Source organism: Camelus ferus, chromosome 32 (genome assembly GCF_009834535.1).
Source record: "Camelus ferus isolate YT-003-E chromosome 32, BCGSAC_Cfer_1.0, whole genome shotgun sequence".
Classification (NCBI taxonomy): Eukaryota; Metazoa; Chordata; class Mammalia; order Artiodactyla; family Camelidae; genus Camelus; species Camelus ferus.
The window spans coordinates 9117497-9132722 of record NC_045727.1 but is presented as its reverse complement, the minus strand read 5'-3'; the positions used below and the strand labels follow the sequence as shown (position 1 = coordinate 9132722).

Sequence of the window (15226 nt, the reverse complement as noted above, 5' to 3'; positions counted from 1 at the left end):
GGTATTTTGCAGCCAGGGGGTTGCAAGCATGAAAACGAATGGAGGAGAAGAAAAACACGGAAGATGCTGGATCGCTGATACTAACAGGAACAGGAGCTGCCCTCCTCTGGACTTTGTGCACATTACCTTTGAAATCCCCTATCAATTTAAGCCACAGAGGTTTGATGTTCTGTTACTTGCAGCTGAACTCATTCCTCTCTGATGCAAATGCATTTTCCAGCCATATCATATAATAAGCAATGTGGCTACAAGAGGCCCGTCAGAAGACTCCAGAAACTTGCTACAGAAAGATTGGGCAAGGACCAACAGGATCAGCACCACATGAGAATTTGTTTACAAGGGAGGAGTCAGGACTCACCCCCAATCTCCTAATCAAAGTCACTTTTTAACAAGGTCTTCAGATAGTTCTCCCATGACCACTAAAATTTAAGAAGCATTTTATTAGAAGATTCTCACAAAACAGAGCCTCTCAACTTTTGGTTGGAGAACTCCTGCCTGAAGATGCCCTAAGGGTGATAAGCCACAACTACCTGTGGAAGCAGTTTTTTTTTTTTTTTTTTTTTTTTGATGCTCTGCTGGACCCCATCCCGACCTCCTAAGACAATCAGCATTTGCTCTGAGCAGCCATCCAAAGTGATTGCAAGGTTACCCAACACGCAGAAATGAAGCCTAAACACGCATCCTTTGATAAACACACTCAGGCCCTTAAAAGTTCAAACTCTGCATTGGGTCCTGACCTCTGAAATATTTATACACAGTGATGCACCTTCCAGATAGCATCTCCTGGAATCTGCTTAGCAGCCAGGCTGCAACTGGGAGGGAGTTAATAAATGCTCTGGTTGTCTATAATTCAGCAGGAAAGCTTTTGCTGAGCCCCCAGACACAGCTAAGAATAGCCAGGTTCCTTCTCGTCTTTGAGAGCTCCGAGATCAGAAATATGTTTCCCGCTCCTCTCCTTCCCCCTCTGGACTACATACTAGAAGCTCTCAAAGTTGGTGCCATCCTGGCCGATGCCCAAGAAATACCCTTGTTTGCTGGAATGGATTCAGCCCTTGGCTCATTTCTTCCTTGTACTGCTCCTTGCCAGACTAGTTCAATCTTGGGTCATCCCTGTTTGGGTTTCTTGATTAACTTCAAGTCTCCCAGGGAAAGGAAGAGACAGAATGCTTTGTTAGAGCAGTAAGGCCATGGGCCAAGCCAGCCTCAGCTGGTTTTCTCTCTCTGAGAAGACTCTTTTGAATAACCACCCTCCTTCCTCTACGCAGAGAGGTCCACTCTTCTCCCCCAGCTGGGGAGCTGGATCTCCCCACCGGCCCCCAGACCAAAGGAGAATCTGGAGGGAAGGAGCTTGAAACCAAAATCAAATCCCAGCTTGGTCTCTCACCTGCTGTGTGGCCAGGAGCGAGTGAGCTGCAGTGTCCTTGTCTGTGACAAGGGAACTATGATACCCACCCACTAGAACACAAGTCCTTAGAGGGCGGCCATTTTGCTTGTGCTGGCCACTCTTCTGTCTCTAGAACCTAGAGCCATGCCTGGCCTGTTGAAGTGAAATGTTTTGGGGGATAATCAATCCTCATAGTAATCCTATGAGGTAGGTTCTATAATGCTTCCCATATTGCAGTGTCAAAACTGAGACTGAGAATGGTTACATCCTCTGTCCAAGGTCACCTGGGCCTGGATGGGCCTGTGAGGTTAGAACACAGAGCTGTCTGTCTCTAGAGCCTGTGCCCACCATCCAGCTACAGATATTAGACCCTTGAACCTGTGGCCATACGTACAATTTCATGGTCCTCGGGAGGTCAGTGGCGCTGGCTCCCTCTTCCTCTTGACCTCTTATAGTGTACCCCCTCCCGACCCTGCTTTCTCCCCATCCCCACCCTTCCCCAAATGCTACTTCCCACTGGAGAACAACATCAGAAAGGGGGAGAAAAAGCTCCCTTGGCTTGGCCTCCTCAGGCCCCGCTGGCTGGTAGAAAGCAGACTTTCAAACCCAAGGGAGCGTGGAAAGGGGGCATATCCACCTCTAGGATGCTGTCATGACACAGGGCTCTTCTGCGTGAGACCTCAGCCTTCTCTTTATTCTCTTTTTTCAACCTCGACTTTTCCATCACTGGTGACTTGTGGCCACGTGTCAGCATACCACAATCTTTCTAAAAGTGTGATCTGTAGACTAGCTGCTCGTTAGAATTCAGAGTCCCGGGTCCTGCCCCAACGTACTGAATCTGAGTCTCTGGGGTGGGGCCCTAGAGTGTGACTTTCTGACAACTTCCCTCAGTGATCCTCAGATGCACCAAAGTCTGGAAGTCCCTGACACAGAACCTTGGGAAGTGAGAAGAAGGGAAGCCATTGGGACATGCATCTTCTCTTGCCCTCGGACAGTGGGTGCCCCTGGTTCTCAGGCCTTTTGACTCTGGATTCAGATCAGGACTTCGGACTTGGACTGAATTACACTCTTAGCTTTCCTAGGTCTCTATGTGCAGAGAGCAGATAGTGGGAGGTCCCGGCTTCCACAGTCGTGTGAACCAACTTCTATAATAAATCTCCTATGTGTGTATCTATCTATCTGTTATATACCACCTCCTATTGGTTCTGTTTCTTGGAAGAACCCTGACTGGTGTACACACACACACACACACTCACAAGTTTACATTGCTATCTCACCCTAACTCTTCTATCCATTTTCCCGAGTTCTTTCAAAACAGTATTATCTGTTTTCCTTGGTGGCTCCGGGCGTGTCCCTGAACCTCTCCGAGCCTCTGGAGCTATAAACTTGGGATAATAACCCTGCTTTATCTTCCCCAGGAGGCGGTGAGATAATTGAGGGGCGGCCACTTTCTTTGAAAAGACTCAAGGGTTGTACAAACATCACGGGTTTTTACGATCATTCTCGCCACAGCTTCCGGGCCCCCCGAGACGCCCGTGCCAAGGTGTTCCAAGCCCCTCTAGTGCTCATGCACGAGCCCATTCCACAGCTGGGCAGGCTGACTCGCTCTGACCTCTGGCAACATGACAGGGTGAACGAAGGGCATAACCAGTTGAAGACATCAAATAAGATTCCTGGTGCCTGCCCATGGACTCTAAAGTTTTGCATGTAAATGAACACGCCTTTGTGGAGGGAACAAAGGGAAGTGGGCTGGAAGGGTCCAGGACCTTTGCTCCCAGAAGCTCTGAGTACTGCTTCTTCCTGAAAGGTACTGTGAGGCTTCTAGGCATTAATAAGATCAAGTGACCTCATGCTAATTGGCCCAGGATTCCAGACTGAGATCCTGCTGGATCTTGGAAAATGTTGGGTCAACCTTCTCCATCAATTCAGAGACAATGTCTGTTGCTTTACATGCCACATGCCCAAAGCATTGCCCAGAGACCTGTCACACAGTAGGTGCTCAAATGTTTGTTGAAAAAATGAATAAGCAATTAAACCCATGAATGAACAAAAGAATCAATGTCTCCTGGGGACACCAGTCAATATGTGCCTTATATGTCCCCATTTCACACCTGCTGCCAACATGAACACAATCCTATAGTCTTTCCCTAGAAATCCAGATGCAGTCCAATCCTTGTGACAGCCACTTCCAATCATTCATTTGTCAACTGTCAATTAAGGTCCTCAACTGTGCCAGGCACTGTGCTGGGTACTGTGGAGCCAGATAACATGCAAAATCTCTACCCTCCAGCTCCTTACATTCTACTGGCATTGGCAGAAGCAAGGAAACCTATGTGCCACGTGGGTCTTCCTGGAGTAACCAGAGGAGGGATCCTGTCAGAGATACTTTGTCTCCAGGGGTCAACCATTGCTTTTCTTATCTGTACAGTGGTCACACTCTGTCCACACCCCGGGTCTGAGCATCTGATCGATTGCTGAGTCCTGTTGTGTTTACGTCCTAATAATATTTTATTCTGGTTGCCTTCCCTCATTGCCACTCCCGAATCCAGAACACCATCAGTGCTCACTGGGCAGCTGCCGCAGCCCCTGCTCCTGCCATCCTTCCCTCGTTATCCTCCCAATGGCTTGAGCACAGCACCCTGACTTGGGGGACAACTGACAAACACTGCATCGTGTTTTTGTTTTGACAGCCGAGGACCGATACAAGGTAGCCCAGCACTGGCATTTCTGCAGTTGTGACCGAAACAGGATGTACAGAAGCTAAACACACAAGCTCCGGATTCAGATTTCCAACGTCAAATGTTGGTCTTTGCCACTCACCCCTTGTGCGTTCTTAAACTTAACCTTAACCTTAACCTTAACCTCTCTGCACCTCAGTGTCCTTACCTGCAAAATAGATAAAATTTTTATTTACCTTACAGGCTCATGGCAAAGTTTATTCCCATTAATATATGGAAAAGGTTTACAACAGTGTGAAGCATGACGCAGTGAGCGCTCTATAAGTGTTATCCATTATTGATGTTTTCATCTGGCAAAGTGTTGTGAGGGCAATTAAGTAAGACAAAGTACATTACTTGAGGTACATTGCACTCTTGCTTCTGAACAAATATATTTGTTATTTTCCCTGGTCAGACCATGTAGCACTTTTGAACAAATTACGCACATGCAGAACATTTTTGAGTACTCCTGGGCACGCTAGGCAAACTCCATAGAGACATCCTTCCTCCGCCGCCAAGTGCATTCTCGTCCCATCTCTATCACCAAACTAACACGTACCCCTAGAGCTCCCTCTTGTTAATCACAAGATGTTGCTCCATGCTTACCCACCCCAAGCTTGCCAAGATGTTTAAGTTCCTTCTCTCTGTTCACAAGCATCTTCGCCCTCTGACAATTCTCCCTGCGGTGGGAGAAGACGCGTGGATGCTGGTCTCCACCTGCGACTGCTGGCTGATAAATTCTGGTACCTCTCCCGCCTCCCCCACCACCACTTTTTCCTCTTTGACTATTCCCAAGCCCTCTGTCACTGTCTGTTAGATTTTCACTGCAGGAAAAAAAAATTACTTCCTAAAATGTTCAAAAGTCCTTCCTTGGTTTGTTATTAAAGCAATTATCTAGCATAACACACTGAAATTGCAAAAGGTATTCTAATGGGAAACAAATGCTCCAGACAAACGACCGACCGGACTCAGAATCTTTGTTGAAAAATGAGAGGAAGGCGATTAGTGGGGAAAGGCAAGGGAGGAAAGATTTTCCACCTGGCCTTGGACAGTACATCAAACGGCCGTCAAAAGGATGCTATTTATAATCATTATTGCTCTGTCTTTGGAGCCCTGTTGGTCCAACTGTGCCTCTTGCCTGTTTCTGTCTTCCCTACTCGATCCCCTCTACCCACCTCTGCCTGCAACCCAGTTCATGTGGCTGCCATCTTTCAGGGCTCAGTCACAGGGGGCCATGTCCTGGGAAAGTTTGCATGGTTTGAGGTCCTTGTGCAATCAAGACAGGCTCCTATGTGTCTTCATGCAGACCCTACCATCTTTATAAATTCATTCAACTTTTCAATAGGTAACTGCCAACAACAAAACTCAACATCTCGAAGATACGCTGAACTGCACATATGTCCAATGGAAATGCTAATTTTCTGGGGATGGGGGCTGGAGTAGAATGAATACCCCGGGGGAAAAAAAAGCCAAGAAGAAGATACAGCCATTCCACAAACATTGATCAGGCACTGACAATGTGTGTGTTGCTGTACGTAGCACTGGGAAGCTATCGTGAAAATGATATCTTCAAGTGTTGATGCTAGTGTAGAAGGTAGATTTAATCTGGGGCCAACTCCTGTTGATTGGCCAGTACTACCTGGAACCATAACTTGCAAAGATTCTGAGCTTGGAAGGAAATAACTCTGTGATTAATTAGTGATGCCTGCCAAGGACACAAAGGGAGCAATGGCAGCACTCTGCATATATGACAAAGTTTGTTTAGCGCTGCCCTTCTCAAACTTCACTGTACGTGCAAGTTAACTGGGACCTTGCTGAACTGCAGGTTCTAATTCAGGAGAGTCTACATTTCTCCCAGGGGAATGCTTATGCTTCTGGCCTATGGGTCTCACTTTGAGTAGCAAGTGTTTAGTGGAACCTTCCAATGAAACCACCACTTTCCCAGACCTGTCATTCCCATGGTGAAATAACTCTGTCTAAATCATTGTACTGGAGAACAAGCGATTCCAGGGTATATTCTGAAAGAGCCATTCAGCATCTGGTCTCTGAGGTTCCCGAAATTGAAGGCAGTGGTTCAGCCAGCTCAGATCTTGAACAGGTGGCTTCCATTGATTGGCTGAGAGCAAATGAAGGCTCCCAGAGGGTTAGAGCCTTAGCTCGGAGCCCCAACCAGAAGTTCAGATGTTTTGCCAAGTCAGTTCCGAGGCTTCCACATGTCTCTGGAGGCCTCCCAGGCACTCAGTCTAAAGCTCCAGAAGGTTCCATTCCCGGGTGAGCCTTTGGGCAATACCGCCTCCCCAACGGCTGCACAGATGATCACTTCAAAGGTCTTCTTTCTTGTGGTATTTTACTGCCTCTGACCTTGGCAAGGAACCATCAGCCCAGAGGCGTATGAAAGTGAAAAAGAAAAGAGAAAACATGGTTCATCAACTCCCCAAATCCTAGCCAAGCAAACTTTGCCAAAGCGCTTTGCTTAGGCTAAGTCTGAGTTTGGATGAAGGTCCAATGAGAACTTAAGAGAGTCAGTTAACCCTTGATTTAGCTCCACACTTGAATCCTACTGAAGAGCAAAAGGCACCCACCAGGTAGGTGGTGTGGTATTTAAAATATTCCAATTGCTCAAAGAAAATCTCCTATCCATGCAGTGAGAGGAGTGACACAGTGTACAGATCTGTTCTGGGTGACCAGAGATATGTCTCTGCTGAGCAGGGGTGGATGGAGATGAATTTGAGAGCAGAGGACATGCAAATCAAACTTTTAGGGGTGGAGATTCTGCTTCACTGCTTATCTGCTACATCTCACGCTCTTTCCTGCCCGTGTGCTGCTGTCCAGCTGGCCTGCCCATCTTTCTGTTCCTCTAGGCTCATTCCTACCCCAGTGCCTTTGCAGCTGCTATGCCTTCTGCTTGGAAGGATCTTCCACAACCATATGGCTGCTTCCCTCTCATCATCTGAGTTACACCTCACATTACACCTCTTCAGAGAGGTCTTAACTGATCATCCTGTCTGAAGGAGCCCTCTGGCCATGTTTATCACATTGTTCAAAATCAGTTTGTTCCCTAGCACTTATCTCTATCTGAAATCAAACTGTAGTTTTAAAAATCTGTTTATAGGTTAGTTGTCTGTATATCCTTCTAGAATATAAGCCCCGTGAGGGCAGAAATTTGTCTTCTGCTCTCTAGTGTATTTCCACATACTTCAAAGAGTTCCTGACACATAGAAATTACTCAATATATATATTTATTATTTCTGTGGAATAAATGATCCCTCTGGCCACAGAGTTTGGCTCAGGGATGGTCATGTGGTTAAGGCAAGGCCAGTAAGAGTGTTTCAGGACAGTTTCTCTGGAGTTAATGGGAAGGGAAGTCACTTTCCATGGATCAAACTAGAGAAGGATGTGGGTGTTGAGCTGTTGGCAGCCATCTCATCTGCTGGGTGGAGAAAGCCTGTCTAAGCTATGGATTCAGCACTGACAGCAAACGGTGAGCCTTTCCTGAACCCAGGAGGTGATCTGGATCTGTGTTAAGTCCTCCTCTACCACTTCTTGGCTAGGGAACCCTGTCACGGGTTGGATGCTGGTTCCCCTGCAAAATATGTCCACCAAGAATCTGTAAATGTGACATTTGGTCAAAGGTCTTTGCAGATGTAATTAAATTAGGGATCTTGAGATGACATCACCCTGGATTCTCCAGGTGGGCCCTAAATTCAATGACAAGTCCCCTTACAAGCAAAAGTCAAAAGGAGATTTGAGAAACACAGAGGAAAAGGTGATGTGAAGACAGGGGCAGAGACTGGAGAGATGTAGCCATGAGCCGAGGGACGCCTGGAGCCCTGAGAGGCTGGAAGAGGCCAGGGACAGACTCTCCCCTACAGCCTGCAGATGATGCCCTGCCGACAGCCCGATTGTGACCCAGTGATGCTGATTTCAGACTTCCGGCCTCCAAACCTGTGAGAAAACAAATTTCTGCTGCTGCAAATCTCCAAGCTTGTGGTAAACTGTTAAGAGTCGTCACAGGAGACGAACACAGACCTCCATCCCCTTCTCAGCCTCGGTCTCCTTTTCGGGAAAATCAGAATCATCATCCCTGCCCTGTTTTCATCAAATGATGTCAAATTCAGCTGGACTCAAATCCCAGCTCACTCACTCGCTGTGGGATCGCAGGCAGCCATTGTTTTCTCCAAGCCACAGTTCTTTATGAAATGAGTGCATTTCCAGTGTTCTCTCCATAGACTTGTTAGAGAATTCAGTGAAGTCATGCATCTTAAGTTCTTTGTCTGGTGCTTGGCACATAGTTAATGTTCAATAAATGACTAGACTATTTTAGATGAAAGCACGTTTGCATTTGCTTGCACTGGTGTTGCCCTCTTGAAGGTGTCATTGTCACAGAAAATCCTTGAATTATTATTTCAGGAACGGTCCTACATGCCAACGAACAGTGCATTGCAGTGCGTTGTCATTTTCAGATCAGTGGTTTCTGAACTTGATCATTAGCTGCCAAGGCGGCTGATGAAGAATTATTCAGAGATATGGTTAAACACACAGGTTACAGGATTCCACCAGATAGTCCTTAATTGAGAATTCTGGAAGTAGGACCAGGAACCTGGATTTCAAATCAGCAGAGCTACAAGTGGGACCCACTCCTTTTTTTTTTTTTAATTTTTTAAATCGAAGTTTAGTTGATTTACAATGTTGTGTTCATTTCTGGTGTACAGCATAGTGATTCGGTTATACAGATACACACATTCTTTTCCATTATAGATTATTACAAGATATCAAATGTAGTTCCCTGTGCTATACAGTAGGACCTTGCTGTTCATCTGTTGTATATATAGTAGTTTGGGGCCCACTCTTTTCGATCATTATTTCTATTATTATTCCTTGGAAGACAGCTGCTGAAAATATGCCAGATACGACCGACTCCCAGAAGCTGTGCCGGGGTCTCCCCGTTCCCTCCTAGCTTCTAGGCCAGCGGACTGTGGGATCGGCTGGAGACAGCCTCTCCCCGCGGGCGGGTCCCCCCGGGACCATGTCCGGGCAGTCGGTGAGCCCTTCATCAGCCCTGTGATGTGTGTTCCTTGTTGGGCGAGGGATAAACAGCACAAAGGGCAATGGAATCCAGAAATCTCAGGCATGCTGTCTGGTTCCTTCATCCCAGTTGTGGAACCACAGCCGGGATTCGGAACCTCAGCCAGAGACACAAGCCACCCCATCTGCCTCCTGAAGGCCGTTTGCTGGAAGGAGAGACCATGTTTGGAAAAGGCCTGTAGCCATCAACTGTGTTATCATCTTCTTCCTTTCGTTTTCTACATGGAAGAGGCAAAAACTTGAAGTTAAAAGGCCCTGCTCGCTCACAGCCTTGGATGCACGGGTCACTGGGATGCTGGAAACCCCGAGCGGCTCCCAAAGGCAGACTGTTTGGAAAGGGAACTGCTCCCTGAATTCAAAGTCTGCCTCCGTGTCGTAGACATTTGTTCGTTTTCTGGCTACTCAGAGCTGAATGAAGAAGAGCATAAAACTTTTCTGGTACCCATGTCTCTACTAATAGAGAACAACTAAAGGAACACTGAGCAGGCCTCCTGTCTCAGGAACAACAAAGTTTTCATACTCTCAGCCTGCGTCACTCATTTGCATGCCAGATCCCTGGAAAGTTTTGACTTTGTAAAACCTGTTTGACTGTGCTCCAGGCACTGGGGCCTGAAGGAGGCCTGTCAGGCCTCAGTCTCAGGATGGGATTAACTGCACGGGCTCTGGTGCCGTCTGACTGACTTCAAATCATAGCTCCATCACTTTTGGGAGAACCGCACCTCAGCTTTCCCAGTCTGTAAAATGGGCACAGCAGTACAACCTCTGACTCTGGATTATTGTAAGAAATAAGTCTGCCCAGAAAAGCATCTTGAAAAGGGCCAGCCCCACACACAGTAAGTTCTCAGTGTGTATTAGCTGGTAGTATTATCTTGCAAAGTTTTCCTCATGTCTCTGAGGCTACAATGGAGCTAATTCTCCCCGATTCACAGGCAGGTGGCCAGGCATAGATGGGATGGTACATGTTCAGTGCATAACACGGCACCTGGGACATATCACAGGGGTTCTGTCAAAGTCAAGTGCCTGTTTTCCTGTGAGTGGGTGTAAGTTTCACTTGCAAACACTTTTTTCAAGGAGCAGTGGGTGTCCCTGCGTTACCAGCTAACAGAAGATAAAAGAATCTCCATCCCTGGGGAGAAAGACACTCCACTCCATCAATGATTCAGGGTAGCCGTCTGGCCGTGATGGTCGGAGGAATACAAGACAGAATAAAATCTGGAGCAAACCCAGCAATCTGGAGCCTCGGGCCACACTTTCCATGCCAGCCGCTGTCCCCCTGAGGCTGCAGGGACATGGTAAGATGTCGTCCCCAGGTGCCAGATCGCAGTTCTCTCTGGAGGTGGGTCTGTTAGCACTATGTCCTTGTTCTGTCTTAACAGGCTGTCCTCACCTGCTCCAGCGATGATTGAATGCTTCAAACCTCTGAGACGGGGGTGGGGGGGGCACACATGGCAGGAGGACACAGAACTAGACACCAGCAATGGGTTTAAGGAAGGGGAAAGTCTGTTCTGCTCATTTCAAGAGTTTCTTTGGTTTCTTTAGGACCCTGTGCCAATGACTGGCTGAGAAATGGAAGTGTTTAGAGCATTTCCAGGGCAGAAAGAAGGTGTTTCTATGAGTAATTCTGCAACTGATTCTTTCTGCTTATGGAGCACCTGTTACTGATCACTGGGAATACAGCTGTCAATCAAACAGACAAGCATCCTGCCCTCTTGGAGGTGACACTCCACGGGGATGCAGGGATTGGGCAGAAGAATGATGACAGATGAAATGGCATTTGTTACCCCTTCGTGTCCTAGCTTTCCTCTAATCAGAGGCCCTGAGTGGAGGGTCAGCTGATGGTTGCGTGAGTTGTGTACTGCACACCCTCAGGGCGTACAAATCACACTGCAGGCTGTCAATGTGACACCACCATGCCCAGAGTCATTCAGTGCCTAGCCTGTTTGACCATAAGCATAGCTCTGGAGAATGGGGATGGGTGATTGTGTTGGGTCCTACTTAGATGGAGACAAAATGTAGCAAGTAGGGGAAAAAAAAAAATAACAAAAGATGTAACTTGTGGGCCCTACTCTCCTGCTTGTGTTGGTCTCAGTATTTCACAACTGCAGGAACGGCGTCCATCACCTACCAGGAAGGAACGACACATTAGACTGTGTGTTATTAGGTTTTTAAAATAAATCACAGTCAGCACATTCACGGATCCAACCAACCTAGGATTGAAAACACTCAAAAAAAAAATTTTCAGAAAGTTCCAAAGAGCAGAACTTGAATTTGCCAAGCACCAGCGACTATTCACGTAGTATTTATGTTGTATGCGGTATTGTAAGTAATCTAGAGGTGATTTAAAGTCTACGGGAGGATGTAGGTTATTTGCAAATATTACACCATTCTATATAAGGGATTTGAGCATCCTCAGATTTTGGTATTTCCAGCGGTCTTGGAACCAATCCCCCCCTGGATACCAAGGGATGATTATACCTCATGCAAGGCCAGTATATCAGTTATGAAAGTGTTAGGTGCTCTCTGAAGTAAATCCCAACATCTTAGTGGCTCTACACCCTACAAACTTTTTTCTCACTCAGGCAGGAATTCAACCAGGTATCCTGGCCATTTTTTATCCACCTAGACTCCTTTCATGTTGTAGCTTTTCCATGCCTTGGGGCCTCATCACACTCCGAATTTATGCAACAGAATATTTTCTCAAGAGAACAAGAAAGCAGATGGCAGCACAAATGCTTAGACGAGCCTTGTACTGGAAATGATGCGCATTGACTCTGCTCACATTCCATTGGCCAGACCTCAGTCACATGGCCTTGTCTTACAGAAAGGGAGGCAGGCAAATGTAGTCCGGCTGCGTACCCAGGAAGAAGAGGACACACATCATAGTCTCTGCCTCAGCTGGTTTCATTATTCCCATTTTCCAGATTCAAAACAGAGGTTCAGAGATGTTAAGTGAGTTGCCCAGCGTCACATAGAGAACAGGAATTGGGAATCAAAACCCCATGATTAAGCAACCAAGAAGATTCTTTTATTAACTGAGGACATTACTAAAGGAAATACTGAAATTGAGAAAAGTGGTTTTTCACTCATGCCCTTCGGTCTTACTATGAATTCTCCAAGGAACAATACTTCTTAGTCTGTGTCCTCTCTCTCAATACATCTCTCTCTCTGAAATTATCCCCACACTCTTACATCCATTCCAAATGTCATTTCCTTCACGAAGCAGAAAGCCTCATCTGATACACGAATAAATCCTTCTGCATTTGCCTTATCCTCCAAATCTTTAAAAAGGAGGGTGTGCATTTCACTTGTCCCTGGATTTGGTAACATCCAGCACCGTGGCTGACACCCAGAGGAGACTCAGAGACTCTCCTTGGTTTGAGGTCATAACAAGCAGAAAGCTTTTTGAACCTGTCTGACTTATCTGTGTATTTGTCAAAAGCCCACGACACTGAATGATGATTCTAAATTCTAACATTTAAAAAATGGTTCCCGGTCTTATGTATCAATGTAGCGTTAAGTTGGGTTGTAACAGTGTTCAAACTAACAGCAGTCTACATGAAGCAGAACTGTATTTCTCTTTCCCATATAAACCCAAGGGTAAGAGGTCCAGAGCTAATCTGAGGCTTCTGCATCGCCATGTCCCCAGAGGCCCAGGCTCCTTTCGGAGTTTTGCTAGGCCGTCCCGAGGCTGTGGCCCGTGCTTTCATAGTCCAAGTTGGCTGCCACGGTGGCAGTTAGTGTATTCAAGAGAAAGAGACAAAAAAAATAAAAAAGGAAAACAAGCAGATGAATAAAACAAACAAGATCTGATCCAGCTGTTTTTTTTGGAAAAGTTCTTAAAGCCTATTGGCCAAAACTTAGACTAATGGCCAAGCCTAACACCCAGAGAAGCTGCAGTCTTGATTCTTGCTGTCTAGATGTCTGAAATGGTGTATATGTACTCTTGGTTGGGGGGAGCGGGGTTGTTGGGAGGTGATTCGAGTAGATGGAAATGAGAATGGAAGCTGGAGGAAAGGTGCAGCCTTTCAACACCTGCTGAGCCGGCTTTAATAACAGGTGCCACGCACTCCTGCCAGCTGTCTCCCCTGACTCTTCTTAGGGCAGGAGACCTCCCGTGTCTCCACGCTTTTTACTCTCACGACCTCCTCCGGTGCACTCACCCAAACTCCAGGCATGAAGTTTCTAATCTAAATAATTGAATCTTCAGACCTCTTACTTGGGTGAGATTTTACTAGCGTAGGGTGCCCCTCAGCCCCGTGAGCTGCCTCTTGTCCTTCCTGCCTCCATATGAGAAGAAGATGAAGAGTCAGTCTCTGGGGGGTGACCTGAAAAAAAGTCTCTTCTTTTTTTTTTTCTTTTCTGATTCCACTTTATCCAAAATGAGGAAGCAAGTCCGGCTGGAACTTGTTACCAGGGTCTAGACGCGGGAAGCACACTGATGTCCCAGCGTGGCTCTAGCTCAGCGGTAGAGCGCATTGCTTAGCATGCTTGAAGTCCTGGGTTCAATCCCCAGTACCTCCATTAAAAAAAAAAAAAAAAAAGGAAGCTCACTGGTGTCCCAAGCCCAAGTAGGGCTCTACCAGAGAACTCAGCGCTCGGTGTCACCGAGTCTTGGCCGGGTCACCCGTCAGTATCAGCTGTCAGTAAAGCAGCGCCCTCCTTCCTGCTCGTCTGAACAGCTGCCTCTGTCGGGAACCTCCTTGGGAGGAGAGGCAAATGGCAATGCGTCGTGAGCTCAGGCCGAGCACCGTTCACGCACCGTGGAAACCTCACTCCTACCTCCAATAAGCACCTGCGGGCCAGAAGGCGCCGTGTGGTACAGCATCCGTCTCCAAGTCCCCACGCACTCGTTGCTGTCTCCGTTTTCCCACCGAGGAACCAGACACAGAAAGGCAGACTCTTCCTCAAGTTCACGACGCTTGGAAGGGGCAGGGCCAGAGCCCCAAAGCCAGTCTCCTGACCACCCCCCCGCAACTGCTTTAACCCCCGGAGACAGGATACATCGTATTCTCTAGTCTCCCCTTTTCCCCTTGCTTCCTCCTCTTTCTGCAGTTATGTATTTTTACTTTTACATTTCATTTTCTCTCTCTTCATTGTTCTTGTTTTTCTCGTTCTTTTTTTTTTTTTTTTTTTAATAGTCCGACTGAATTCTTAGCAGAATAAACAAATTTGCATTCCTGCACAATGGTCTGCGGACGTTCTTGTCTCTGCCCCACCGGACATTTAGTTCTTTAACTCTGTGACTGGGTCTTCATTTGTGCAGCCTCGGCACCTCTTCGCAGCCTTCGTGCATTGCTGGTCCTTAATCTATGTCGGAGGACAAAATTCAGTCCCATGTCCTCCCTCTTCAAGGCATGCCGGCAAACTGGAATTCCATTTCCTGGTGGGACAGGCACTGGCCTCTTGAGCAATCTCTGGCTGGACAAGGATGGGTTTTCTTTGATCTTTCTGGGTGATCTTGAGCGAGTAATGAAGCCAAGCTGGGCCAGCAGATTCTGGCAGCATCTGGGTCCATGATCCCATGTGGTATTTGGTACATGACTGCAAAGGAACTCTGTCCACCACGCCTGGGCCTGTCACTTCATGATGGGCAACTGAGTTTCCATAATACCTCAGGCCCTGCCACCTCACACCATCCCTCACGTGGATGGTCTCGAGTCATTGTCTTCTCTGGTGTTTGGCTTGGGTGGCTTGAAATAACCAGTCTGTTGAATATTGTTCAGTAAGTCCTTAACATGTGTTAGCTCATTGACTTTCACAGTAACCCCATGGGCTGGACACTAATATTATCCACATGTTACAAAGGAGAAAACTGTCACACGTGACTGGGAGGGTTAGCTTTCTCAAGGTCACACAGTGGTAGAGCTGGGCCTCAAATCCAAGTATTCTGGCTCTGGGGTCCGTCCTCTGAAGCACGCCACTGTATGAAGATAAGCAAAACGTGGCAGCTGCAGGGGGATGACGCACCCGCCCCTGCTTAGCAGACCTCCTGGTGATTAGAGCTGACCACACGGAAGGCACAAATGGCCAAGTTCAGGGG

General features: G+C 47.2%; 1 long non-coding RNA gene across 2 annotated transcripts in view; it reads left to right on the top strand.

Annotated features, from left to right (window-relative positions):
* The window catches only part of LOC116660914, a 104218-nt gene extending 89733 nt beyond the window's left edge, over positions 1-14485 (top strand). The window contains exon 3 of one of the 2 annotated variants that reach the window (XR_004316561.1): positions 10258-14485. This is a non-coding gene — a long non-coding RNA (uncharacterized LOC116660914). Of the gene's footprint in view, positions 1-4074; positions 5704-10257 lie in introns of those variants that run through there. The other variant, XR_004316562.1, reaches the window with a different exon arrangement.
* Positions 14486-15226: the final 741 nt, after the last annotated feature.